At 41.6% G+C, this 27,562-nt stretch overlaps 1 long non-coding RNA gene across 1 annotated transcript; it reads right to left on the bottom strand.

Annotated features, from left to right (window-relative positions):
* On the bottom strand, positions 1-27,562 carry LOC109498887. Its single transcript, XR_002155879.3, has 3 exons — positions 27,215-27,562; positions 18,918-19,000; positions 1-1,680 (listed from the first exon to the last, which is right to left on the bottom strand). It is a non-coding gene; the product is annotated as an uncharacterized LOC109498887 (long non-coding RNA).

Genomic DNA, 27,562 nt, shown 5'->3' with positions numbered 1-27,562 from the left:
GACTTTTTAAAAATTTTAATAACATAATTACATAAATACATGACACACATTGTGTATGCACTCAAGCAGTAATTTCAAAACGCGTTGTAATTTTTAGAACAGACGCTACATTGCTGCCAGAAGGATCTGAACAAGCCATTGTTTGGTGCCATGAGAATACTTCTCTTAATTTGTTTTTTTCCCCCTCACCTAGGTGTTAAACGACTGTCATTATTTTGTCATCTCCCGTGCCTAATCAAGTTAATTCGGAGCACCAAACATTTTTCTACAATAGGACATAACTTCTATTAGTTTTCCCAAGCTCGGTGGAAGGTTGAGATTCACAGAATATTAAAGCTGGAGGGGCCCTGAGGGACCACCTAGTTTCTCCCTCTGATTTTACAGGTGGGGAAATAACTCGGTATATGGTTCATGTGGGGTACATTGTTCAGACAGGGACGTAGAATGGGGGAAGGATGGTATTTCTATTTCTATTTCTTTTTCTAAATTTCCTTGCTAACTCTGGTGACCTAGTTTCTTCGGAGTTCTTTTTTCTCTTTGATCTCTGTGCCTTTCTCTCCGTCTTGGTCACGTGATGGGTCACATCTGTCTCCTTCACACGCCAAAAGTTCCACTCAGCTGATGAAGTCACAGAGAGGAAACTTTCACTGGACGTAGGTAGGAGTAACAGCGTGGGGGCACTGCATCTCCTGACCACATGGTAGATGAATTTAAATTGAACATTAGATCCTTCTTTTTGTAAAAGTCTCTGCTTCGTCTGGTGACATATGTTTTCTGCCACATTCTCTGGATCTCTTCTGCCCATCCCCCCATCTCTCCCCCTTCTCTCCTCTCCCAGCTCCATACTGCTTTTTGCGGGTCTCAGGTTTTTAATCTGTCTCTGTGTTGTTCCTGCTTTCTCTCAAGGCCTTATTTTCTGTTAGCTGTAGCTTTTCAGTGTGTTTTCCCAAACAAAAATGGTTCCTTCCCTAACCGGAACTCTGGTGCCAACAGCGAAACAATACTCTTCTTTTTACCCAGTTATATCATAGCTGAGATATATGCCAGAGCATTTTGGACAACTGGGCAAAAATGCTTCATCCTATTATAGGAAAGGTCATGCATGGCACCATTTGCTGTGGGAAATGAAGGAGGCAAGTTGGGGAGGAAGTCAGGTCAGGCCAGAAGAGCCACGTGGAGGTGAACGTAAAACAAGCAGCATTCTGCAGGGCACGGAGGGGCCTGAAGTTCACAGTTCCTCTGGAGGTGGGAGGTGGTGATAGGCAGATGGATGTAGGGGCAGATAGCAAAGGGTCTTTCTTGTCATGGTGGGGTATTTAGACGGGGAACACCAGGCACCAGGATCTGCTCCCTTGGATCTTTAACTTCTCTACTAACATACTCTCCATCTGCCCTGCTGTGACCGTGGTCCAGCCTGCCATATCTTTTGCTTGGACTACTACCGTGCTTTGAGGTACAGAGACAAATAAGGACATGATACATGAGGCAACAGACTGTTAACTCAGGAGAGTTAGAGGAACAACGTGGAGGAGTAGATAGGAGATGAGGGGAGGACAAGCAGGGGCCTCGTCTCTTTCCAAAGCCGACTCTCCACTCAACTCTCGAAGGTCCCGGCAATCTGCTTATTCAACCTCCAGGAGGAAGTGTTCTCACCATCCAAACCTTTCTACCCACTGTCCTCTGGAAAAAACAAAACAAAAACAAAAACAAAAACATGAACAATTTATGATTCTAGCAGATTTCTAGTGTCGCATAAAAGTTCCTTATAAAAATGAATGTCAGAGTAACAATATTTTATTGATAAAGATCAATGAAATTAGTAGAGACGCTCCACGTTTACAAGAACTGGTTGTAATAATGTTTAGTTATTCTAGGCCATCTGTGCACACACAGAGATAGCCTCATTATATGTAAACACATAATAATACTAGTTATTAAAATTTGATTCTCTTTGTAGTGTATTCAAACAAAATGAGAAGCAGAGAGGCTAAGGTACATATTCTTTTCTTTTTTTTTAATTTTTAAATGCTTATTTATTTTTGAGAGAGAGAGAGACAGAGAGACAGAGCTTGAGCGGGGGGAGGGGCAGACAGAGAGGGAGACACAGAATCGGAAGCAGGCTCCAGGCTCTGAGTCATCAGCACAGAGCCTGACGTAGGGCTCGAACCCACAAACCGTGAGATCGTGACCCAAGCTGAAGTGGGACACTTAACCGCCTGAGCCTCCCAGGTGCCCCACTAAGGTACATTTTCTATGAATGTGGGATCGGGAAAATAATTAGATGTGAAAAGAACTGTAGAGTTAAAACATTTTTTCCCCCTGGGATATTTATAGTTTTCATGAGAAAATCCAAGATGCCCTATAGGTTATCCTAGCTACTGACTAACCTTAATCACCCAGAGCTGGCAATGTTTGTATATGGAAGTTCAGAGTCATTGAAAGCAGCAGGCTGCCTTGGGGAGTGTTCTCTGTCACACCATGTCATGCTGTCGTGCTGACCACGATCTCTGTCAAAGTCCCTGATGTTGACGAAGCCTATAATAAATGGTAGCTTCCTGGGGTGCCTGGGTGGCGAGTTCAAGCCCCGCGTCAGGCTCTGTGCAGACAGCTCAGAGCCTGGAGCCTGTTTCAGATTCTGTGTCTCCCTCTCTCTGACCCTCCTCCGTTCATACTCTGTCTCTCTCTGTCTCAAAATAAATAAATAAATAAATAAACGTTAAAAAAAGTAAATGGTAGCTTCCTTCCTTATTGGGTGAGGAAGGGGCTCCACCATCCCCACTGGAGTTTTACTTTCATAATTTATGTTTTGACTCTTTTTGAAGAAAAGAGAAAACAAGGCAACAGTTTATGGGTTTCTAGTATCTGCTAAACACTATGCACAATAGTTCTTCGTATGTGTATACACACATACGTATTTTTTTATATGCAGAACTGTCTTGTAACGTTGGTTTTACCATCTTCGTTTTACCGATGAGGCAAAAGTCTCAGCTATCGAATGGACACTGCAGACTGTAGACTAGATGAGCCAAAGAGCCAATATTTAGTTCAAGTTCTTGGTTCTCCAAAGCTCATCCTCTTCTTGAGCTTTCTTATTCTCCTGCCATCAGCTTTTTCCCCATGGGACTTGGGAGCCGATTAAAGAAACTTAAAGCCTTTTCTCTGACATATATCGAAAAAAGATGTCCAACATTCTGCATCAGCTAAGTTTGGGTTTTACGGTTGAAGCACACTTGCTATTCACCCACTAGCTTTTGAAATTCCTTTGAATACAGGTAGCCCTCACTGCAGATGCAAACTGAAACCACGCAAAGTGGTTTGAATAATCAATAGGAAAAATCACGAGTGTTCCTTGGCCTTTAAAATTTTATACTGAGACATTAAAAACTCCCTTATGTCTGTTGTAAAACATTAGAAGCACTGAGAATGAAAGTGTTTTCTTTGTAAAAAAAAAAAAACGTATCAAGAGTAGTTTGAAGCGTGCTCACTTTCTTCTCATTGTAGAACTTAGGACATGGAGCAAGCATCTTTTCTATGCCTTGTTGAATTGTTGTACTCCTTTCTAAACTTGGATCAGCTCTCGACGTTGTGTTCTCTGTGCCTTCAATGTCATGAAACACCTCTGAGAATTCCTTTCATGTGAAGGTTTTCTTTGCCAGCTTTGCTTCCTCTGGGACATCTTTATTTATTTATTTCTTTTATTGCAACCACTTTCTTCATTTATGTTGATGAGTTCACTTCCAATAAGTTCCTTCTGCTGCACATCCAGACTCTCTCAAAAGGAGGCAGACTCAACATTCCTGACACCTGCTATTGCTTCTATAGTTCTTTTATGTTTGATTTGCATTTTACTTACATGGTTATCAGTTTTCACTTTTTCTTTTCTTTCTTTCTTTCTTTCTTTCTTTTGGCCGTCTTTGTTTCAATTTCCTCTTTATTTCCTAAAAAATGTTTATTTATTTATTTTGAGAGAGATCTCTCTCTCTCAAAGAATGAGAGCAGGGGAGGGGCGGAAAGAAAGAGAATCCCAAGCAGGCTCCATGCTGCCAGCACAGAGCCCAGCGCGGGGCGTAATCCTGAAAACCATGATACCACGACCTGAGCTGAAATCGAGAGTCGGACACTTAACTGACCGAGCCACTCAGTTTCCTCTTTAGATCACCCTCACTGGTAAAGGCAAACATAACAATACATACAAAACTGTAATGGGGGCATTTAAACCACTTTTAACCCTAATACACAAGTTAAAAGATAAAAAAAAAAAAATTAAGAAGAGCTACAACTACAGAAATTTGCCGGTGGATGTATAGCATAAAACATGTTAAGTATGGGGGATAAAGGGAAAGCATAGGGAGTATGGTCAACAGTATTGTAACAGTGTTGCATGGTAACGGATGGCAGCTACATTTGTGGTACACGCCTGTTGAATCGCTCTGTTGTATGCCTGAGATGAATATGATATTATGTTTCAATTATACTTCAATTAAAAAAAAGATGTAAGTATGACATCAATAACATAAAGGGTTAAAGGGGGAAGGGTAAACATGGGGAGACTTTGTATGCGATTGAAGTTCAGTTATCAGCTTAAAATAAACAGTTGTAACTATGAGATGTTTAATGAAAGCTTCATGGTAACTACAAAGAAAATACCAACTGTAGACACAAAAAAGAAAAAGAGAAAGGAATCAAAGCAAAGACTACCTTAAAAAAAAATCAACAATCACAAAGGAAGATGTCAGGAAAGGAAAAGAGGGAAGGACGAAAGAAACACACATCAGACAAAAAAATAACAGAAGGATAATAGTGACTTTTTACCTAACAATAATTTCTTTGAACGTAAATGGATACAGCTCTCCAATTCAAAGATATAAAATAAAATCAGGAAGTGTGATGACTACAGCTTTGCTTTTCTTGTCCAAAATTGCTTTCTCTATCCAGGGTATTTTGTGATTCCACATGAATTTTAGGATTTTTCTCTTTCTTTGAAAAATGTTACAAGAATTTTGATAGGGATTGCATTCATTCTGTAGATTTGGGGGAGGGGGGTGGCATAGACATTTCAACATTATTCATTTTCCCAACCCATTAGTATGAGATATCTTTCCATTCATTTGTGTCTTCAATTTCTTTAATCAATGTTTTATGGTGCTCACTGTATCGATCTTCTACCTCCCTGGTTAAATTTATTCCTAAGCATTTTAGTCTCGTTGATGCTACTGAAAATTATTTCAAATGATATTACAAAGCTACAGAAATAGAAAAGGTATGGTGCTGGCCTAAAAATAGACACAAGAGTAATGGAACATAATAGAAAACCCAGAAATAAATCCAACTGATCTTCGACAAAGGTGCTAAGAATACACAACGGAGCAGGATAGTGTCTTTAAGAAATGGTGTTGGAAAAGCTGCATATTTTAATGCAAAAGAATGAAATTGGGTCTTTATTCTACACACACAAAACTCAACTCAAAACGGACTGAAGACTTAAACCTAATATCCAAACATGTGAAAATTTTAGGAGAAAATATAGGGGAAAAGCTCTTTAAATATTGGTTATGGCAATGATTTCTTATATATGGTGACAAAAAACACAAGCAACAAACACAAAAATGACAAAAAAAAAATCCAGCAGAAAAGCTTTGTATAGCAATGGAAACAATCAACATAATGAAACACCAACTTTTGGAATGAGAGAAAATACCCACAAACCATATAGGTCATGATGGGTTATTATCCAAAACATATAAGGAACTCATACAAGTCAATAGCAAAAAAAAAAAAAAAAGTAACCCAGTTTAAAAATGGGTAAAGGATTGAACAGACATTTTTCCAAAGAAGACAAATGATGGCCAGTGAAAAGATGCTCATTATCTAGGAAATGCAAATCAAAACTGCAATGAGATATCACCCCACACCAGTTAGGATGGTTATTATTAAAAAAAAAAAAAGGGGGCGCCTGGGTGGCGCAGTCGGTTAAGCGTCCAACTTCAGCCAGGTCATGATCTCGCGGTCCGTGAGTTCGAGCCCCACGTCGGGCTCTGGGCTGATGGCTCAGAGCCTGGAGCCTGTTTCCGATTCTGTGTCTCCCTCTCTCTCTGCCCCTCCCCCGTTCATGCTCTGTCTCTCTCTGTCCCAAAAATAAATGAACGTTGAAAAAAAAAATACAAGTTTTGATAAGGATGTGGAGAAAAGGAAACCCTTATACACTCTTTTTGGGAACGTAAAATGGTTAAGCCACTATGGAAAACAACAAAATTAAAAACAATAAATTAAAAATGGAACTACCATATGATCTGACAGTCCCGCTCCTGAGTATACACCCCAAAGAATGTAAATCAGGGCCTCTAAGTGATATCTGAATAATATCTTCACTCCCATGCCATGACAGTACTATCCACAATAGCCAAGTTATGGAAACAGCCCAAGCGATCATTGACAAACTAATAGATAAGGAAAATGTGGAATATTAGTCAGCCTTAAAAATAAAGGAAATATGGGGTGCCTGGGTGGCTCAGTTGGTTAAGCATGTGACTTCGGTTCAGGTCATGATCCTGCAGTTTGTGAGTTCAAGCCCCGCGTCGGGCTCTGTGCTGACAGCTCGGAGCCTGGGGCCTGCTTTGGATTCTGTGTCTCCCTCTCTCTCTGCCCCTCCCCTGTTCACACTCTGTCTCTCAATAATAAATAAACGTTAAAAAAATTTTTTTTAAATAAATAAAGAAAATACAGCCATTTGTGACAACATGAATGAACTTGGAGGACATTTTGCTACATGAAATAATCCAATCACAGAAGGACACATACTGTATGATTCCACTTACATAAACTACCTAAACTAACCAAACTCGAAGCACAGACTGGAATGGTGGTTATCAGGTGCCAGGAACAAGGGGCACCTTGCCAGGAGAGAGGGGCAAACGAGGACTTGTTCAACTGTTCTAACGTTTCAGTTATGCAAGATGGATAGTTCTAATGATCTGATGTCCAGCATAGCACCTAAGTCATCACTATGTATCATGCACTTAAAAATTTTAAAGTGTGGCTCTCGTGTTAGGTATTCTTATGAAAAAAATCCACAAAGAGATAGAAGGAAACTTCAGAGGTGTTAGATGCATCTATTGCCTTGGTTGTGGTGACGGTTTCATGGGTATATACATATGTTGAAACTCGTCAAATTATATACGTTAAATATGTGCAATTTATTGTATGCTGATTATACTTTAATAAAGCCATTTTTTTGATTTGTTTTTAACAACAAGCTAAGTGCATAAAAGGAAGAGTGAATTTCCTGGACAACTTTAGAGGCTTGTTCCTGCTTTAGGCACCACGTGAAAGAGTTGTCCTCAGTCTTTGTAACACCAATTTTTAACTCTGCTCTTTGGAGAATTATTTCCGTGACCATGTATTTACCCAGCTCTTGGAGTCAATGAAGAAACTGCTTTCACTAATATTTACTTACTGCTGTTAACATATCTAAATGTTGAACGGCAGCTGGCCACCCCAGTTTCCATCGGGAGCTTTTATCTTCTTTTAGAGACGATTTTGTTTGACTATGCATCCCAGACTTTCTTCATGGTAAGTCAAGATATTTGCTCATATAAATATTTCAGGAAGGAATACAAAGAGCCTCGGAAAGAATCCTTGAAGAGGATACAGATTTAAGTCCAGATTCTCTTCCTGTGACACTTAAATTCTTTGTTCTTGTTTTCTAAACACAGTTCCAGAAATACTTCACCAGTGCAATCTCTCCAGATTTGAAGCGTCTCCCAGAGAGGGTCTAAAACAGGTCCAACCAGGGGCTGGCAGAGAGCTGCTCTTAGTCTGTGGTGTGTGTCAGGCACCATGCTCTCATTACAGTGCAGGACTCTGTTGTGATGGAAGGAAGGACAAAGCATTCAAAATAAATATCTTGGTATTTTAAAGAGCCTTAATTATGAAAAAAGTGGCATTTTCACAATTCTTTCAACACTGTGGAAGGAAAAGCCTTTGTGCTCAAATGGCTTATTTCCTTGATTATTTAAAGGTTCTCTGCCTGTGGAGAAGGTCTTCTCCCAGAGGGAGGCAGAACCCTTGGGTCTCAGGGGGAAGGAGGTGAATCTGAATTCCACACAGTGGGTTAGTCTCAAGGATGAGCTTTGATGAAAGGAACAATGAGGATCGAATTGCATAGTAGTGATCGTAAACTTCATGCTTCCAAATCCCTCTAAGCTTTGGAGTAGATGAAGTTCAGGGTCTGCTGTCCACAGAACAGACAGTCATGATTCTAGCTGTGTCCACTCCTATACTATCCACTTACTCCTTCAACGAACTGATGTTAGAGTCAAATTTCAAATAAAGGACACACGCCCTCTTTCGGTAGGCCAGAGAAGACATCTTGGTGAGACGGAGTGAGTTGTGTGCCTTCCCAAATGAAATTATATTGCAAGCCTGAGTTTGTTGTTTGGAAATATGGTAGTTCAATCATCTTCAGAGAAATTAATTATTCAAGGATGTTCTAAGACAGTAAAGAGAAAGTTTTTAAAGAAAAAGGGGATCAGCAATAAAGCTATTGATGAGCAAATATTGAAACTAGAGATAATTAAAATTAATTCACCAGATATTTATTGAGCAAATACGTTATGCCAGGCAGGTCTGCCATGTGCGATTGTGCAGTATGTAGACTGTGCAAAAGCATCTGGCTACTCACAAAGAAACCGTGTGAATTGGTGGAGACCCTAGAGTGAAAAAGATCTTTCAGCTCTGGGGATAGAATGGTGAACCCAACAGACAAAATCCCTCTCCTAATAGAGCTTATATTTCAGTGGAAGATGCAGACACATTGGCAAGCACTTCTATAACGGAGTGTGGGATGTTGCATATGTGAAATGCCATGGGCACAGTCAAGAGGACTCTGATCCAGGTAGAGGCTGGAGAGGGCAGAAAAAATAAACTAATACCAGAGGGTGAGTGGGATCTAGACAGACTCACACACAGAATGTGGGCAAAGGGAGTGTTTCAGACTGAGAGAAGGAAATCGGTAAAAACTCAAAAGTGTTCCTGAGTTTGGGGTTTCCAAGACTCTGAGTGAATTCCATTTTAGCTGGAGCATCAGAAGGAAGGCTGGAGAATGAGGCTGCGGGTGGGAGTGGGGGGTAGGCCAGGCAGGGCTCCCTACTGCAGAGCTCAGCTGACCATAGCAAAGTGGCTGGAACAGTGAGTAAATGTTTTTGAGCAGGAAGGGAGGGAAGCAGGGGTGACAGGATCTGTCTTTTTTTTTTTTTTTAATGTTTATTTATTTTTGAGAGAGAGACAGAGCACGAGTGGGAAAGGGGCAGAGAGAGAGGGAGATACAGAATCCGAAGCAGGCTCCAAGCTCTGAGCTGTCAGCACACAGCTCAACACAGGCCTCCAACCCACAAACTGCGAGATCGTGACCTGAGCTGAAGTCGGACACTTACCCGACTGAGCCACCAGGCGCCCCAGGATCTGCTTTTTGAAGAGACCATAATGAATGCAAGGTCCAGACTGGTTTAAGGGGAGCAAGAGACGAGTCTGCTTTGAACACACCCAGTATTGATTTCACTTTGGAACCATATACATTACTTCAACCACATTTAAATAAATTAAGAAGCAATTACTTAAAATTGAAAGTAAAATTAAATGGATGACTTTAACTACATATCTATTTGGAGACAAAACCATACAGAGAAGAGTTATTCCCAGTGACTTTAAAAAACAATCACTTGATTGACCCTAGTGGGATAGACCTTGAGGAAAAAAGCACTGTAAAAAAAATCTCTTAAGATTTTAGAAAAATCCCTTAAGATTTAGCAATTATTTTGTTGGAAGAAATGTTAATATAAGTTTTCTGATATTTTTCTGTATGTGTCATGAACAATATCAAACAAGTAATTAAGTGAGCTTTTCAGCAGTCTTGAAAGAAGATACAAGTATCAGAGCAAGGAGGTTAAAGGAAAACTCTATAGGCCTGAATTTGAATGGCAAGTATTACTATAAATTTATGCTCTATTTTTTATTTAAGAAAAATTATATTATTATTAGACACAACGAGCAACCCATCTGCCGTGACACCATTAGTGCCCAGAGTGTCATCCATAAAGAGTGAAAGGAATCAGGGATCTTGTGAGAAGTATATTATCCTAGGTCTTGGCCCAGAATATGCACAAAATGAGTCTGGAATATCTCTTTGCACCGAAAGACACGATCTGAATTAGTTCCTGCTGGCCAAACATGAGCAAATACGACCGTTAATAAGTACGATGGATTAAAAGACAATGTCTTCGTATGTTTGGGCTACCATAACAGAAGTACCATAGAGAAGGGGGCTTATAAACAACAGAAATTTCTCACAGCTCTGGAGGCTCAAAGTCAACCTGGCTGCATGGGTCTGCTGACAACCCTCTTCCTTCCGGGTTGCACATCACTGACCCCTCACTGTGCCTCACACGGAGGAGAACAGAGGAAGCAAGCTCTTTCTCCTGAGTCTTAAAAGGACACTAATGTTCATTCATGAGGGCCCCACCCTCATGACCTTATCTAATGCCAATCACCTCCCAAAGGCCCCTCCTCCTAATACCAATGTATGAGCAGGTAGAATTTCACGTGAATTTGAGGGGAGGACACGTTTATTCTAGAACACACAGCAAATGATATTTAAATGCCTGACCTCATAGATACCACAACAAACCAATAAATAAACAAAACCAAACCCTTACTGGTCAGTATGGGAGGATGAAAATGACTGACCTCGTGACCAAAGGTCCTTGAAGTCTTTAGACATATCTGAACCCTTGGGGCAAGACAGCCAGTACTGGGATCAGGGTTAGACCTAAGATTTAAGCAGAGTCAGCCATGTTTGTGGGGTTTCTGTTTCACAGTGTTTAAAAATCCCATTTTCGCTCTGGGTCTGAGAGAAAGCCCATTATTACTTAGAGCAACAGGTCTCACTCACCGAGACGATACTACCTTCCCCATTGTAAATGAAAGTACAGCTCTTTTTGGGCTGAAACCAAAATTTTTCTAAGTGATCTATGTGATCATCCATCACATAAATGAGATTTCCTAATCATATAAGCACAAGAATTTTCCAGCATTCTAAAGAAATTGATTCCTCTCAGTTTAAATAAAAAAAAAAATGTGTCTCTCTTTTAAGATATAAATGGTGGAAGCTACAGAAGAACTATATCCAACACAAAAAAGAATTTCTCCCATTAACTAATTTCCAGAGACTGTCATTTTCTTAAAGACAAAAAACAAAACAACAACAACAAAAAAACGCTAATACAAATTTAGCTGGTTGGGAAAATCTTGAACTTTGCTAAAATGTCACTGTTATTTCTTTGTTTTCCCTGTAACAATGGCAGCAAAAAATAACTATTATTGGAAAGCTTTGCAAGTTAAAATGAAGCTACCCTGGGGAACCAAATAGAGTTGCTAATCCTGTATACTTAGCTGGTTAGTTGATATTTTAGACTATATTTTTCAATGTACAATGAAGGGTACCTGGGTGGCTCAGCTGGTTAAGCGTCCGACTCCTGATTTTGGTTCAGGTCATGATCTCGTGGTTCATGGTATGGAGCCCCCGTAGGGCCCTTCGCTGACAGCACAGAGCCTGCTTGGGATTCTCTCTCTCTTCTTGTCTCTGCTCCTCCCCTGCTTGCATGCCTTCTCTCTCTTTCTTTCTCTCAAAATAAACTAATAAACTTAATAGATAGATAGTTGCACGTCAAGAGACGTCCACTTAGGGAAAGCAAGAAACTGAGGGCTAAGCTAAGAAGGGACCCAGTTCGTATCGAGCACCCCAGCACACATCTCCCAGGCCTGGGCCCTCTCCGGTTTGAGAGAGTTACTTGCAATCTAAACAGAAAAAGGACATTAACTTGCATTCCTAGTGCTCTTAATTAGTCTTCTTACGAATCGATAAGAAAAAACAAATAGGAAACTGTGCAAAGGATGCAAAGCTGCTTCTCACAGGACAGGAAGGCCGCTGGTCAATAAGCACATCCCACTCGTAAAGGGAGAAAAGCAGACGGAGCAGCAGTCCATTGCCATTTCCCACCTGCCTGGCACGTTGGCCAAAAATTAGAAGTCTGACCAGCCGTGCCCCGGTGAGATGCGGGGCAATGGGAGCCCCACTCACTGCTTGTGGGATTAGACGCCAGTCCACACATTCTGAAGGAGAATTTTGTATCATCTGGAAGTCCTGGATATTTGTTTCTTCTTTATGATGAAATATTTTGAGTATTAAAAAAAAAAAGCGGGGGAAAATATGCAAACATCCATGTATCCGCCACCCAGAAGGAAGCATGCACGTGAAAGAAGCTCTAAATGTTTCTCCTTCTCATCCCTTTCTCCTCTTTTCAGATGAAGCCACCGTCTTGAAGGTGGTGTTTGCCGTTCTGATGCTTACTTACCCGTGTATGCGTCCACACGCCAAGTCCTCGAACTCTACGCAAATGATCTTATGTTGTATATTTCTTCCCGGAACTTGGTTATTTTTATTTTTGGTCTTGGTTGCACGCACCATTATCTTTTCAGGAGTGACCCATATATCCACTTATCTATACATCCACGATAGATGTAGCTGGAGCTTTTTCCTTTTAACTTCTTGCGGTGTTCCTTTGATAAATACACAGCAACTTATTTTTCAATCCACTACAGATGATCAATTATTTTTTTCCAGGTTTTTTGCGCTTTCTGTTTGGTTGGGGGTTTGCTATTATAAGCAATATTTCAATAGGCTTTCCTGTGTAGATAGCTCCTGTGAAAATGTGCGCGAGCTATCCTGGGTGTGATTTGTACTCTCCTGTGGAGTAGTCTGGTTGAAAACCTCCCCAACTTGTGCATTGGAATCTTTTTCAAATGCAGATTCTGATTCAGTGATGTCTGGGGCGGGAAGAGAAACCTCATTCTTAAAAACTCCAAGGTGATGCCAGGGTTGCTGGTCTGTGGACCACTTGGGGAGTTATGAGATATTAGTAGCCTTTTGCTTCTTAGGACACTCCCATGCCCTTACATCAGTGAGCTCATGGTGTCCTTAGGTACGCCTTAAATGCAGTTGGCCTGCTTTAACTCTTTAGTGAGGAAGGGACCACTTATCTCAGTATACCTTCTCCGATCAATTCAATACACCATAACGGCGTTTTTAAGAGATGTGATAGAGTTTCTTTACGATGTCTTAACGTTGCCATAAGGCTCCCCTTGATTTTCACGTACAGGACAGGTGACATGCAAGCCTTGGCTCGACACTGGCGCTGAGCTGTCTCCGAACACAAACAGTGGGGGAGCCTGGGGTTACGAGGACGATTGCCAAGTGAACAACATGTTTTGTCCCTGGTCTTATATTTTATTCTCTTTACTGATTAGTGAAATTGCGTGTGTGTGTGTGTGTGTGTGTGTGTGTGTGTGCATGTGTTTATTTTAATAAAAAAGTAATAAATGCCCTTGGAAAAAACTAAACTGTGAAAAAATGAAACTGGATCCAACCCAATTGTGTGGTAAGTTACATGAGATTGTAGCGCTCATCTTGCTTGAGTTCCTTGCTACCTTGAGGGCTATGTGGGTCCTGTGTGACATCCTTTAGGCGCCAAGGGGGGCCTCAGCTTCTGCAACAACCATGTGAGTTTGAAAGCAGATCTATTCCAGGGCACCTGGGTGGCTCAGTCGGTTAAGCATCAGACTTCGGCTCAGGTCATGATCTCACAGGTCATGAGTTTGAGCCCCACCTCGGGCTGTGTGCTGACAGCTTAGAGCCTAGAGCTGCTTTGGATTCTGTCTTCCTTTCTCTCTGCCCCTCCCCCACTCTCACTCTGTCTCTCTCTCTCTCAAAAATATATAAATATTAAAAAAAAAAAAGGAAAGCAGATCCATCTTAGTCAAAGCTTCAGATGAGAGCACAGTCCACCTGCCGCTGTGACTGTGCCCTCGGAGGGAGTCCAGCCAAGCCATTCCCTGACTCCTGACACAGAAACCAGGGGATAATGAGTGCGTATTGTCCTAACCATTGTAACAACATGGATACACAGTAATAGAGAATGAATACACTACTTCCATAAATGATAAACATATACAAAAGATTTATACATTTCTCTCTCTCTTTTTTTTTTGCTCCAAATTTGGAAATTATTTAACATGGTCATATACACATGTACTCTCTTAATTTCTAAGGCTGTCTTGTATTTCAGAGATCGAGGCTCTACATTTTCCTATTTAATGCACTTCTAGGTTGTTTCCCTTGGCTTTCAAAAGATCCCATTCTGTCGTCAGGGAATATATGAAAGTGGCTTCCAATGCCTAGGGACAGTAAACCATTTTTAAACATCTATCTGCTTTAGTTCCTGCTTCCCAGTCCCTTCTGTCTTTGTAGACTTTCTTCCACTTGAGGTTTGAACTAAGATTAGTAACCATTTGGTTTACTCAGGACTAGGGTTTTTCTGGAATGCAAGATTTTTGGTGCTAACACTGGGGCAGTCCCCTCTCCCCCAAAGGGACAGTCGCTACTCCTGCAACCCCTTTAAAAGTTCAAACAAGAGGAAAAGGAGGCATTCTAAGGACTGCAGGTGATTTCCTCTATGCTCAGCCAACAGTGAAGGAATAACAGTCCCCATGTCTGGTCTCCGTGTTGCAGCCACGCTTGCATACCCAGCTTGGGGTTCCCTGCGAGCCTCTGCTAAAAGTGAATATGCAAGTGTCTTTACCTAATGCAAGAATGAATAAAAGACTGGATTTTCAGAGCAATCATCTACCTCTTTTTATAGGAGGGATAAACCTCTCAACCTAAAAGAATAGTTATCCACACAGGGCTTGGATTACGCCTCATAAAACAGCAAGCCTTCTATTATCACCTAAATAAAGCTGCCATCAAGCTGGAACAAAGAGGCCAGGCAGAGAAAGTCTCTGAAAACAAGAGGCTCGGCATTTTATTTTTTTTATTTTTTATTTTTCTCTCAATATATGAAATTTATTGTCAAATTGGTTTCCATACAACACCCAGTGCTCATCCCAAAAAGTGTCCTCCTCAATACCCATCACCCACCCTCCCCTCCCTCCCACCCTCCATCAACCCTCAGTTTGTTCTCAGTTTTTAAGAGTCTCTTATGCTTTGGCTCTCTCCCACTCTAACCTGTTTTTTTTATTTTCCTTCCCCTCCCCCATGGGTTTCTGTTAAGTTTCTCAGGATCCACATAAGAGTGAAAACATATGGTATCTGTCTTTCTCTGTATGGCTTATTTCACTTAGCATAACACTCTCCAGTTCCATCCATGTTGCTACAAAGGGCCGTATAGTATCCAAAATCTATAAAGAGCTCTCCAAACTCCACACCCAAAAAACAAATAACCCAGTGAAGAAATGGGCAGAAAACATGAATAGACACTTCTCTAAAGAAGACATCCGGATGGCCAACAGGCACATGAAAAGATGCTCAACGTCGCTCCTCATCAGGGAAATACAAATCCAAACCACACTCAGATATCACCTCACGCCAGTCAGAGTGGCCAAAATGAACAAATCAGGAGACTATAGATACTGGAGAGGATGTGGAGAAACGGGAACCCTCTTGCACTGTTTGGTGGGAATGCAAATTGGTGCAGCCACTCTGGGAAACAGTGTGGAGGTTCCTCAAAAAATTAAAAATAGATCTATCCTATGTCCCAGCAATAGCACTGCTAGGAATTTACCCAAGGGATACAGGAGTACTGATGCATAGGGGCACTTGTACCCCAATGTTTATAGCAGCACTCTCAACAATAGCCAAATTATGGAAAGAGGCTCGGCATTTTAAAGGCTTCAGAAATGCACAGTAGGGTGGTGATGCCGGGGTCTGGAGTCTGACTGGCTCGAGGCCTGGAGGAGATTATTCCTGCCTCCGCTTCTCCGTTTTCTCATCTGCAGGGCCTAATACATGGCAGACGTTTTGTAAATCTACATCCCACCCTCTCCCTTTTCCAGAAGAGGACACGGAGGTCGTGCCGGGTGGTCCAAGGTGAACGCTCATTTCAGAAGGGCGGATAAGCCCATTCGACCTTGATGACACCCACGTCCAAGTGCACTTGGGAAGAGGCACTGAGAGGAGGCTCCAGAGCCTGGGGCCCCGCTTCCTGCCCTCAGAAAGGTGACGCCCCAGGTTTACGGCCCACACGTGAACTATATCCAGAGACAGACATTGCAAATCTGCTCAGTAGCACATTTGAGAGTCTCCACGAGGACAGATGGTTAGGGGATATTTCCTTGCGCCCAATGGCAGGATTTCTGGCTTTGTGTTTATGACTTCATGCTTCCTTGTCAGCGTTCAAAGCTATGGTTCTAAGGAATGTGAAAAAACAAAACCAAAAAACCTACACTTTCATATACTGAAAGCCCATAAATTAAGCACCTTTTAGCCTTTTCTTTCTTGGACTCAAAAAACCCAATCCACATACCATTTCCTGGGGAACCGGATGCATTTGTGTGGCAGCTCGGAGCCTTCCATCCACAGCTGTCATTCTGCAGTCACGGTGCTCGGAGACCCTGGGACAAAGCTGTTACCTGCTCTTGCCAGCTCAGTAGTCAGGCTAAGTGGAATAAAAAGGGGCCCCAGGCAATGAGCACCCTCCTTTCACTCATGATGCTTCTAAATAGAGGCACAGGTGCCTGTGTGTTTGCTATTTTTATTTGCAAGTGTCCCATCTGCAGAAGAGCCTTTAAAACAACAACAAATGGGCTTTCGTTGGGGAAGGAAAACAAAATTGTCCGTTGAGAGTAATGAAAGTTTACTGATGACGACAGAAGCCATTAAAGATTTTTCAATGTTTATTTATTTCTTTATTTGAGAGAGACAGAGAGTGCATGAGTGGGGGAGGGGCAGAGAGGGAGGGAGGGGGGAGACAGAATCCTAAGCAGGTTCCATGCTTAGCACAGAGCCTGACTCAGGCCTCAATCCCACTACCAACTGTGAGATCATGACCTGAGTCCAGCTCCAGAGTCAGATGTTTAACCAACTGCACCACCAAGTGCCCCTGTTAAAGACTTTTAGAATAGACAGGAATCTGGGGTCTCCCATGTGTCACACCACAAGGTGTGTTATCAAAAAGAGAGATGTGGTTAAATGACTGTTCCTGGGCCACGGGGACAGGAAAGGAGCCAGAGAACCTTCAAGGAATGGCAGACAGACTTCCCTTTGTCTGGGGGCTCAGAGGGCAGAAGAAACAAAGGGGGGTGGTAGCCCATGCAGATTCCTTCTGTACATTTTATCTTCTTACCTCCCTTTTTTCCCCACTCCCACACCCTGGCCCTGAGACCTTTTAGTGACGGGCCTTCTGAGCCCGCAAACCTATCACGTATAGGTTTATATAGCCACCTTACGAGGAAGCCAGGATTGCATCCCTGAAAATGTCACTCAAGGTTTTTGCAGGAGTCATGTCGGTCTCCTTGGTTACTCGAAGCCATCCAGGTGACGTGTGTGTCTTTCACAAGCACGTGCTGCGAGGAAGCAGTTGAGAACCCAAGTGTCACAAGCACCAGGGTGCGCACTGCCCACGTTCAGCAGCAATGGCAGTAGAAAAGGCAAACTGATATAGAGTTGATAAGTGACTCAATAATGATGCATATTTCCGCTCTGGAATTTTTCACTGTCCTCAGTTATTCGTTCATTTACCAGATATTTATTTGGCCCCAGCCATCATGCCCCTCATGTTCCCACTTTCTCTGCAAACACCTTTGCTCTCTTTGCAACTCCCTTGCTCTCTACCTGCCTGGTCGATACCAATACTAGAGAAACCAAATATCCACTTATTCCATTCCTGCAGCGGAGTAGCCAAACATTGGCTTAGCAAAGCACACAGTTTCATGTGTTTGTCTCACTTTGAGTCATGTTCATACATTTCAAACGGGCATACAATGCTGCTTGCTAATCTTATCACAGATCCCTAGTGGTCTCTTTCCCATTCCCTAAAGTGACTTTTTAACACATTGCCCTCTCTCCTCAAACATCTTGCTTCCCCTCCTCCCCCTTCACTTTCAACAAATGACCTTGCTCTAAAGTTCTAAGAGAAATTAGAAACAGTGAAATAAGAATTTCTTGTGCTTCCCTCCACTAGATTCACCATGAGCCTAAGGTTTGCACCTGCGCTCCAAGGGTCGTGAATAAAGTATCTCTTCAGATGTCAACCACATGTCTACCATCTTCTCTCCCCTTTTCAAGAACATCACTCGTGTAAGTATCCCTTCTTTCTCCGGGATCATTAGTTTCCTCTTTGTACCAGATCATTCTAATGTGAAACAAAAGTGCCTCCAATCCTTAATAAAATATAAGATAGAACCACAGAATCCTCTCTTGACAATCTACCAATCTATTAGTGTTCCTTACCTCTCCAAGCAAACATTCTTGCAAGGGCTGTCCAGAGTTCCTGTCTTTACTACACATTGGGACTCCGCTAACACTGCTAATTAAAATTCCTGAGGATCCTGACTTTGCCACATTCTTTCTCTATTTTTGCCTTACCTGATTTCTACGGAATAGTTGATGTGATCAGACATTCTATCCTTCTTCAAACACTTTTTCCCCTTGGCCTCTGTGATAGCACACTCTCCTGATTTTTCTTTTACTGAGTTGTGGCCATTTATTCAGAGTCACTCATTCTTAGTCTCCTTTGTTGACTGATGCTCTTCTGCTTGGCCTTAAATATTGGAATATTCCAAGGGATATGTCTGGGGCTCCTCCTCCCAAATGATACTCTCTTTAGGTGGTTTCAAGCATCTCATTTCAATGTCATTTATAGGATAAAAAGTCTCACCTTGTGCATATACAGATCTTTTACACGCCAGAATCTTGCATCTAATTGATTATTAGATGCCTTTACTTAGTAACGTATCCCCCAGTCTTCCCTATATCAGTGACACTTGCAACTGAAAGTCAAAAAACAGGATGAAGTCTCTTTTTCACTTACCCATCATATTGAATTCATTAGAAGGCTCTGAAAATTCTTCCTCCAGAACACATCCTGAATCTCTCCATTTCTAATGCTACAACCTGAAAGAAAGCCAACATCATTACTTCTCTAGATTATTCCATTAAGCCCTCGATGATCTCTCTTCTTCCAGGTAGGTATTATCTTTATTTAACATGTGAGAACACTAAAGCTCCACAAGGTCAAATGACTTCATATTTCTGAGCACCTGTTTTGTGCTGCCAGATGCTTGTCTAAGTTGCAGGATATAATGGCAGTGCCAGTTCTATCTGACGCTAAAGCCCTGTTCTCAGTCTCACATACCATATTGGTATCGGATCAGGAATGTGCCAGAACATTCCTTCTAGTACAAGAAACAAATACATAGAAAAATCACTGGTATGTAAGAACATCACATGCTTTATAATAGCAGAAATATACTAACTCAACCTGAGGGCTTTGGGAAGTTTACCTAAGGGAGCCAAACTGATCTATTTCTATCGGAAATTTCTTCCAAGGATCCTGACATCTATTCCTTTACCAAAGTGGCTTTTTCTACCTGGCTTACCTTGTAGATCATTAGCCTGACTAATGACTACTTAACTCTGCAAAAGCATTGCCTTATCTAGGAATGGTCTACTCTTGGCCTATCCATGTCAACAAAAGTTCTCTTCCTCTGTGTTCCTTAGTTGATGCTTATTATATTGTATTGCAATTTGGGGTTTATACCTACAAATAACTTTGTGAAATCCTTTAAAAAATATTAGTTGCAGTTGATAAATCTAGATGGAAATACTTGAAAAATGCATAGGGAATATCTAACTAACTAACTTTCCTTTGCAAAACCTGACACTCAGCACCATGTTCTCTCTTACTAGCCTACATGTCTTGAAAACTAAAGAAGTTTAAAATGTGTATTCAGTACAGGGTTGAATGGAAATGTCATCCATATCAGTCACTACACAAGCCTGGAAAACAAATACAAGTCCTTCTCTTTGATATTTCCAATGAATCACAAGACTCATCTGCCTTTCTTAGTAGAATGGTGCTACAGTGGTGGTGGTGACACTTCCGAGGGCAAAACAGAATCTGAACCAACTTTCCCCCGCACTCCAGGAAGTGGAGACTCTGTAAGGATGTTGCTGAAGATTGAGCCATCCCAGCCATCAAAGAAAGTGGGAGCTAGGTACTTTGTTTGCACGTGTATGTATTTTTTTATTCCGAACAACTCGGGTTTTAGTTTTAATGGTTACTGCATCTCTCATTCAAGGCTTTTCATCTGGAATTCATCTCTATTCAAACAAAGTTGGGTTTATGGATGCTTGGCGCAGCAAGCAAGACCACACATCATGGGGAAACGCCTGGTATTTCAGTAGGAGAGTGTCTGAAAGGATAATTAGTAGGGATGTGGGCTCTACTGAACATCAGGATGTTCTGGCACATTCCTGATCCAATACCAATATGGTACGTGAGGGGGTTTTGGGGGGAAATTTAAGGAAGCAGGAATGCTCTCTGCATAGGTCACTGTCAGAAGGCAGGGGTAATGCTATAATCGAGCATGTCTCTTAAAAATCATTTATTTATTTATTTATTTATTTATTTATTTTTGAGAGAGAGAGAAAGTGAGAACGAGCAGGGGAGGGGCAGAGGGAGAGGGAGAGAGAATCCAAACAGGCTCCAGGCTGTCAGAGCAGAACCCTATGTGGGGCTCAAACTTGTGAACCATGAGACCATGACCTGAGCCAAAATCAAGAGTTAGATGCTTAACAGTATGAGCCATTCAGGCACCCATATATAATTGGGTATCTTAATAAATCTTATATCTAGAACCAAACAAACAAACAAACAAACAAAAAAAAAACACAGAAACAAACCAAAGAGTGAGGTTAAAGCATTAATTGGTAAAGGTGAGGTAGTCACTCAAGTTTGCCAGGAGAAGGGGATTGAGATATTATGAATTATAAGAAATGTACATATCTGATCTTCACCCACGTCTTTTGGGTGGCTCACATTTGGGGCCATTGCCTGAGTAATACCCATAGGGTATGCAGGGCAAAACCAGATGTATGTCTTTGTTCAAGTTTCTAGAACTGCTAAGTCAGCCCTTGCTAGCAAACCACCAAATCATCATCTGGCTGGACGGCAGAAACCAGCTGGCTTTTGGAGGGGTAACGTGGTACCAATGCCATCTCTGGGGTCCACCCCAGACTCTGAAGCTGGAATGCTTGGGTTTGAAGGCTGACGTTCCCACCCATTTCCTAGCTTTGCACATCTATGCTCTGTTTCCTCCACTAAAATAGTATATACCTTGTAGGATCATTGTAAAGATTGAATACTTCCATGCATGTGAAGTTTCTAGACCACTGAATGGCATATTGCCATCTGTGTTACTTCTCAACCCCACCACGCACACACATTCCTGGAATCCTTGGACCCCATACCTGAACTCAGTGGTTAGACAAACCCAGTTAGAGCTCCCAGGGCTGCATGGTTAGACAGACCGGATTAGCGCTTTCCAGTGAGGGGCAGGGGTCATGGTGAGTAGGCAGGCCTGTCACGTGGTATTTGTGGAGTTGCAGAGATCACAGTCTGAATCTGGCATGAGGAGTCTGAGTTGATTCTGCCAGTCCCCTGGGTCCTACACAGGGTGCCTGTAAGGCAGGGGTCATGGACCATGTGCAGATAAACACATTCTTGAGTGCAGTGGGCTGGAAGTGCCATTTTTCCAGGCCTCTTTCTTTCCAACGTGCATTTTCACACACAATAGATCCCAATAAAGCCTGTAAAACTGCCACAATTTCCCCATTTTAGGAAAGGCCAACCTCCCATTATAGGGAGGGGCTGTGTGCAGCAAGCATTAGTGCTGTAAATCACAAGGATGGGCTCTGCACACAGCGACTCCTTGCTTATAAGCCTTTTAATGTCTTCTTCCGTCACTATGGCGTATGTTATTTACTCTCTGCCGGAGCTTTGGCTTCTGCCCTTCTGCTGACCATAAAAGTAATAGCCTATGTTTGTGCACAATGACAAATCAGAGAAAGCAAATATTATACCTGTGGAGTACAAATCCACCTGAACTCCTTTTGATCCCTATCACAAGGTTAGGTTATTTGGATGTGTCAGAGTAAGAGGATTTGGCTCTGTTTCCTTATGAGGGTAGATCTTACGAGCAAGCAGAGCAAATAGGCAAATACAGTTTGATTTGAGGGTACAGACAAGGGCCTCTGTCCAGCTCCCCATTCTCCACAAAATGTACAAGTATACTTTTAATCTATGTGTAATTGACTGCTTTACTCAAGAGTGTACAGTCTCAGGGTGGTCAGCTGGTCTTTCCTATTGACCTATTGCCAGATTTCAGAGCTAGGGGCATTTGCATTTCAAGGAATGCCAAGAGTTTAAGTTGAAGGAATACATCTCCAGTTGTGTAATTCAACCAACAGTTAGTCTGTGGTGGAGGTATTTGCTGGAGCATGGCAGGCTGAGGTCCAAGGTTTTGGGCTACAATTTGCTATGCATGTGAACGTGGGTTTGTGCCCACTCAGATTCTAAAAGATATAGACAATTCTTTTTAGACCATTGAGGGACCATTAGTCCCATTGTGGCCACTATATTCTGTTTTGGTTCAGTTGTATGCTTATTATTCTACATCATAAGCAAAAAGCTCCCAGTATGGATCATGATGAAAATAATTTAATTGCCAGCTTGATGGAAACTCAGAAATTCCAACATCCCACCTCCTAAGAACCTATGCTAATTTCTAGGAGAAAATTCCCAATCGGGTAGACTATGAGTGTGGAGAAGGCTTTCCTGGGGCTGTGTTCTAAGGGAGGCCCATGTTCTGACCCTGGGGAAAGAAACTATAGACCCAGGTCAACTAGTAACCACAGCTGAACAACCATAGAAACGGAGGAATGGAACAAGACATGCCCTGGAAGGATTGAGTTGAGAAGACATGACTCTGGGCAGGAGATTCAACCCTGTCATGAAGTCTGAAACGTCCATTAAAGTACTCTACCTACAGTAACGAGGACTTATGAATGTGCAAGTATAGTTTTAATCTATGTGCAATTGACTGCTTTACTCAAGAGTGTATAGTCTGAGGGAGGTCAGCTGGCATTATATTGGAAAATAACACATTTCAGGGGCAACTACAACATGTATTCTGATAGCTAAATTTTAATCAACCCACAGTGTTCATTTGTATACCAAATGTCAGAAAGGGGTCTTATTGGTGAAAAAAATATTGATCTATTGACTAGTATGAGGACTTAGAAATGGGATCTGATTGGTAAAATTCAAGGTTTCCAAGATATGTAGGTGTGCTAAGATATTTTGGAGACACCCCTGTGTTCCCTGCATCCTCCACATCTCACATGGCAAGGGTATAAAACCCAGCGAGGTCGGTAATCTGCTTATGCATGCATAACCCCTGAGATCCCCAAATGGTCCTTCATCCAGCCATCAGGAGGATTTCTGAACATCTGATTAACTTTAAATCCCAGAGTACTATGTCTGCAATGTTATGTTTGGCTCAAGGGAATATTTCATGCAAAGTAAGGCCAGAACATTTAGAAGGACCAAGAACCGGACCCTCATTGAACTTACTGAATGCTAATTATTTTTTCCCACTTGCTTAATGTTGATTTAATAAATGTCTGACATGTGGATTGGCATTTTGACCTGCTCTCTTTAGAGTATGGTAGTGAGGTTATGGATAAAAAGCCACTCTCATCTAACTTAGTCATTTTGGGGTAGCTTCTAGTCTCTACCAAACAAACTAAAAAAAAAAACCCAAAGAGTTGGACATTACTATTTTTTCACCTGTTCAAGATGTAGTCTGAAACCTTTTTTTAGAAGGATAATTATATTATGTGGTTTTTAAATACTTTTCTAAATATAAGGATCTGTGGGAACATTTCTCTAGCGACATGGGGAAAGGGAAGGGATAACCGGATGGGGTCAGAAAAAGCTTCAAGTCTTTAGAGGGCATTAAACAGAAACACAGCACTGAAGGGAGTCAGAGGAACAGGTTTTCCCTTGGTTCTGCCACCAAACAGTTCTTTGTGGTTGGCTTTTCCTCTTGGACTCCATCACTCTCATCTGTGTAAAGTAAGGAAGATGAATAGAAAAAGCTCAAAGGTTCCCTCTGGTTCTCAAGTTCTAGGAGTTCCAAGGGGTACAAGCAAATGGATCTCTCCACCTTCTGGGTAAGTCACCAGGAAGGTAATTCTATCCCAACAGATGAGCCCCCTGCCTGACGTTCAGGTAATAACTGGAACCACACTTTGGTGAACACTCCTCCTTTTCAATAAAGTATTATTAGAGGACAGTGGGAAATTACAAACATCTACAATTCATTGAAAATGAATTTCATTGATAGCTTTCTGATAGCTGTTAACACTTCATGAACTAGAATGTTGATCATTCTTCCATGACTGGAAGGGGAGGTAAGAAGGAAAAGAAGCAAGGGGTCATTTTCATCAGTGGTACAGAACTGAGGACAGGAATGGGGGAGGAGGTATGTTGAGGGGTGTTCAGGACACGTGTAAGCACAAGTGGTGGTTAGTCAAAACCTGGACATCCAAGATTCCTAGGTTGCCTGGGGAGTGAGAAAGGGAAATTGTGAAAGGAGGGACAAAAAAGGCACAGGTGATTACTAAGCAGATTTGCCTAGGGGTTACCTCTCCCCCAACAGGCCCTGTGCCATTACAGAAGCCACTGATGAACCCTGAATTTAGATTTGAGAGCAGAGAACACTATCCAGAAGGGGAGAAGGCACTGCCATCTTGGGATTCCCAACTTTCCAGCTCTCTGCCACCTTTCCTCCAGAAGCTAATGCTTTCTCCTTCTTTTTGCTTTGTGAGCTGACTCAATGGGAAGGCCCAGGTTAACAGGGCCCACCCAGTTAACAGGTGTGTGTGTGCAGAGCCATTTTTGGTTGAAATCTGCTTCCCCTGTCGGCAGTTCAGAAGGAGACTCCTGGTCTCATCTGGGCCCCCAACAGAAGCTGACATGGCATCAGTCTTCCAGTGCTCAAGGTAAGATGGCAACATTCCAAACACACTTCACAAATCTTGCTCGGGGAGCATGGGCACAAGCTGCCTCAGGAGCCTACCATTGGAGCACCTATCAGTCCCAGAGAGGGCAGCAGCCATCCTGCTTTCTTAGTGATCATCCAGCCCTATCTCTTCTGCCAAGAATATCTTCCAGAAGCTTTCTAAGATGGGGGGAGTGAGAGGGAAATTAGAACTTTTGCATATCCGAGCTCACTTTCATAGTCCCTACTCACACTTTATTGATCACTTGGTGGGTATAGATTTCTGGATTGAAAATGATTTCTCATTTTAACTTTGAAGGTGATGCGCCATGATCTGCTAAGCTTGTAATGGTAGCCTTGAGAAGTCTAAAGACATTCTGGCCCCTTACCCTTTGCTTTTTGTCCCTGGAGCATTTAGGGATATTTCATCACACTGCAGTATTTTGGCATTTGGCAAAGATATAACTTGGTATTGCTGTCCTTGCTTTAATTATGCTGGGGACTCATTCTCCTCATTTCTCAGAAATCTTATCATATTTCATTGATAATGTCTCTATTTTCTCTGCTATTCCTTTCTCGATTGCAATTTTAGCTGGATGTTGTATGCCCTAACTTGATGACCTAAATCGCTTATATTTTCTCTTCCATTTTCCCAACTTGGTTTTGCTGTTATTCTGCTTGATGTTTTGTAAAGTGTATGTTTTCAATCACTTTGATTAAGTTATATTTTCATTCCCCACAAAGTGCTCAGTTTAGAGTTTATCCTTTACTTTCCTATTTCAGTCTATGCACGTTTTCTTTTTAGTAGTGTCCTTTCAGTCAAAAGATTCTCCAAAAGGATAAAGACACACACCAAACAGACAAAACCCACAAGACTACAGAAGTGTCTTGACACTTGTGAAATACACATGATACTCTTCTACTTCAATGTCCCTTTTGTGGCCACATGAGTTGAGATACTCTTGTGGTTCTTGTGGCCTGCCCTGAAGATTCTATCCTACCTCTAAAATGCTGTTTCCACCAGAAGTTTCAGGAAACAACTGACTTGTCACCAAATCCATAAATGGAAGGGTTATGCAATCACTGTAGTCAAATGGATGAGCAAAGCCCTAACTAGCAGCTGCTTTAAAACATTGATTCAGAGTATGGCAAATGAGTACTCCAGAGTGGGGAAAGTATAGTCATGATCCTTCTGCTGAGTTTCATAGTTATAATCCAGAACGTATCACTTTTACCGACTCCAGAGGATCAGAAAAGCCACTGAAATGATCATGGTTGTTGTAAATTTTTTCTCACTGGGTAACACAAGCTCAACATTTAATTGTAGCCATGTCCATGTACCTATACTCTGTTGAGATTCATTTTCACAAGGAAATATATTTTTTTCTGGTTTTTGTTCTTTGGGGTGTTGAGATCTGGAATTCATAACTGCAGATCTAAGAATGCTAAAGCCCTTTTCAGCCATAGGCAGTTCCCTATTTAAAAGATAGATTCCAAATTGGCATTTATCTCCAGTTCCAGAGTTGGAAAGTGGGTAGCAGCCTCTAAGTGCCTCCCTGCTAGGAAAAAAGAGTTCCCGGGGTCAAGGAGACCAGGAGAAAGCAAAGACAGAGGTTGGCAGGTTGTCTGAGAATTACGGAGTTTCAAATATGCACCTTTCTGTCTCTATAGACACAAAAGTAAAAGAAAAAGTGTTGTAAAGGCCCTATTCTCTCTGAGTATGAGGGGTATTTCTGTACTGTGAGTCTGTCCACTGGGAAATCTGATTTCAGCCAGTAAATCATGTAGAATGTGGCTCAACAACTCTTCCTTATCCTTTTCTTAGCTTCACTCCAGAGAAGCAAACTTACTAATTCCATGAAGACTAAATATTTCCATTAGGATAATAATACAGATCCCATAACTGTGTTATCACACTACTGGGCATTTATTCCACAGAAATAATTCTAGAAAAGAAAATATAGTTTTACCTGTTCTTCACAGAAAAATTATTTATAATTGCAGAACTACTGCGGTGAGCATTTGTGTCACACAGGGGAATGGTATGTAAACGATGCTATTTCCTTAATGGGTCATTAACAGTAATAACTATTAAAACCATGTAACTATTAAAACCATGTAACAGTAAGAAAAGAGATTTGCAGTTAAGTTTTAGTGAGAAAGGAACACAAAATATCACCTGTGTGATGATTGCCAATTTTTAAAACGTATTTATATGGACTACGATGAGAAATAAAAAACAAAAATAAAGAATATTTACCAACAGTTGCTGGTGGAAGTTTGGTCGGTGTCTCTTTGTTGTTATTTGTCAAATAGTGGTCACCATGGAATCTCATTCTGGAACAGCCGTTCTGCAGAGAAGCAACTGGGAATCCCTGGCCTCTGATAATACTTCCTGGGTATGTTTCATGGTATACTTGTTAGGTCTAGGATACTAAGATATTCCATGAAAACAATACAAAGCAAAACAACAAAGAAAATACTTTTGACCAAATGAATGTTAAATCCATTTGCTCTCAAAAATGTTACTGTAGGGCTCCTTAGAGACTTACATATGCTAACATAGAACATGAAGTTCCCAGAAGGGAAATAAATATGCAGTCTTTTC

The sequence above is a fragment of the Felis catus genome, chromosome A1, assembly GCF_018350175.1.
Source record: "Felis catus isolate Fca126 chromosome A1, F.catus_Fca126_mat1.0, whole genome shotgun sequence".
Taxonomy (NCBI): domain Eukaryota; kingdom Metazoa; phylum Chordata; class Mammalia; order Carnivora; family Felidae; genus Felis; species Felis catus.
The sequence above is the reverse complement of the archived record's forward strand: the minus strand, read 5'-3'. Positions and strand labels throughout refer to the sequence as shown.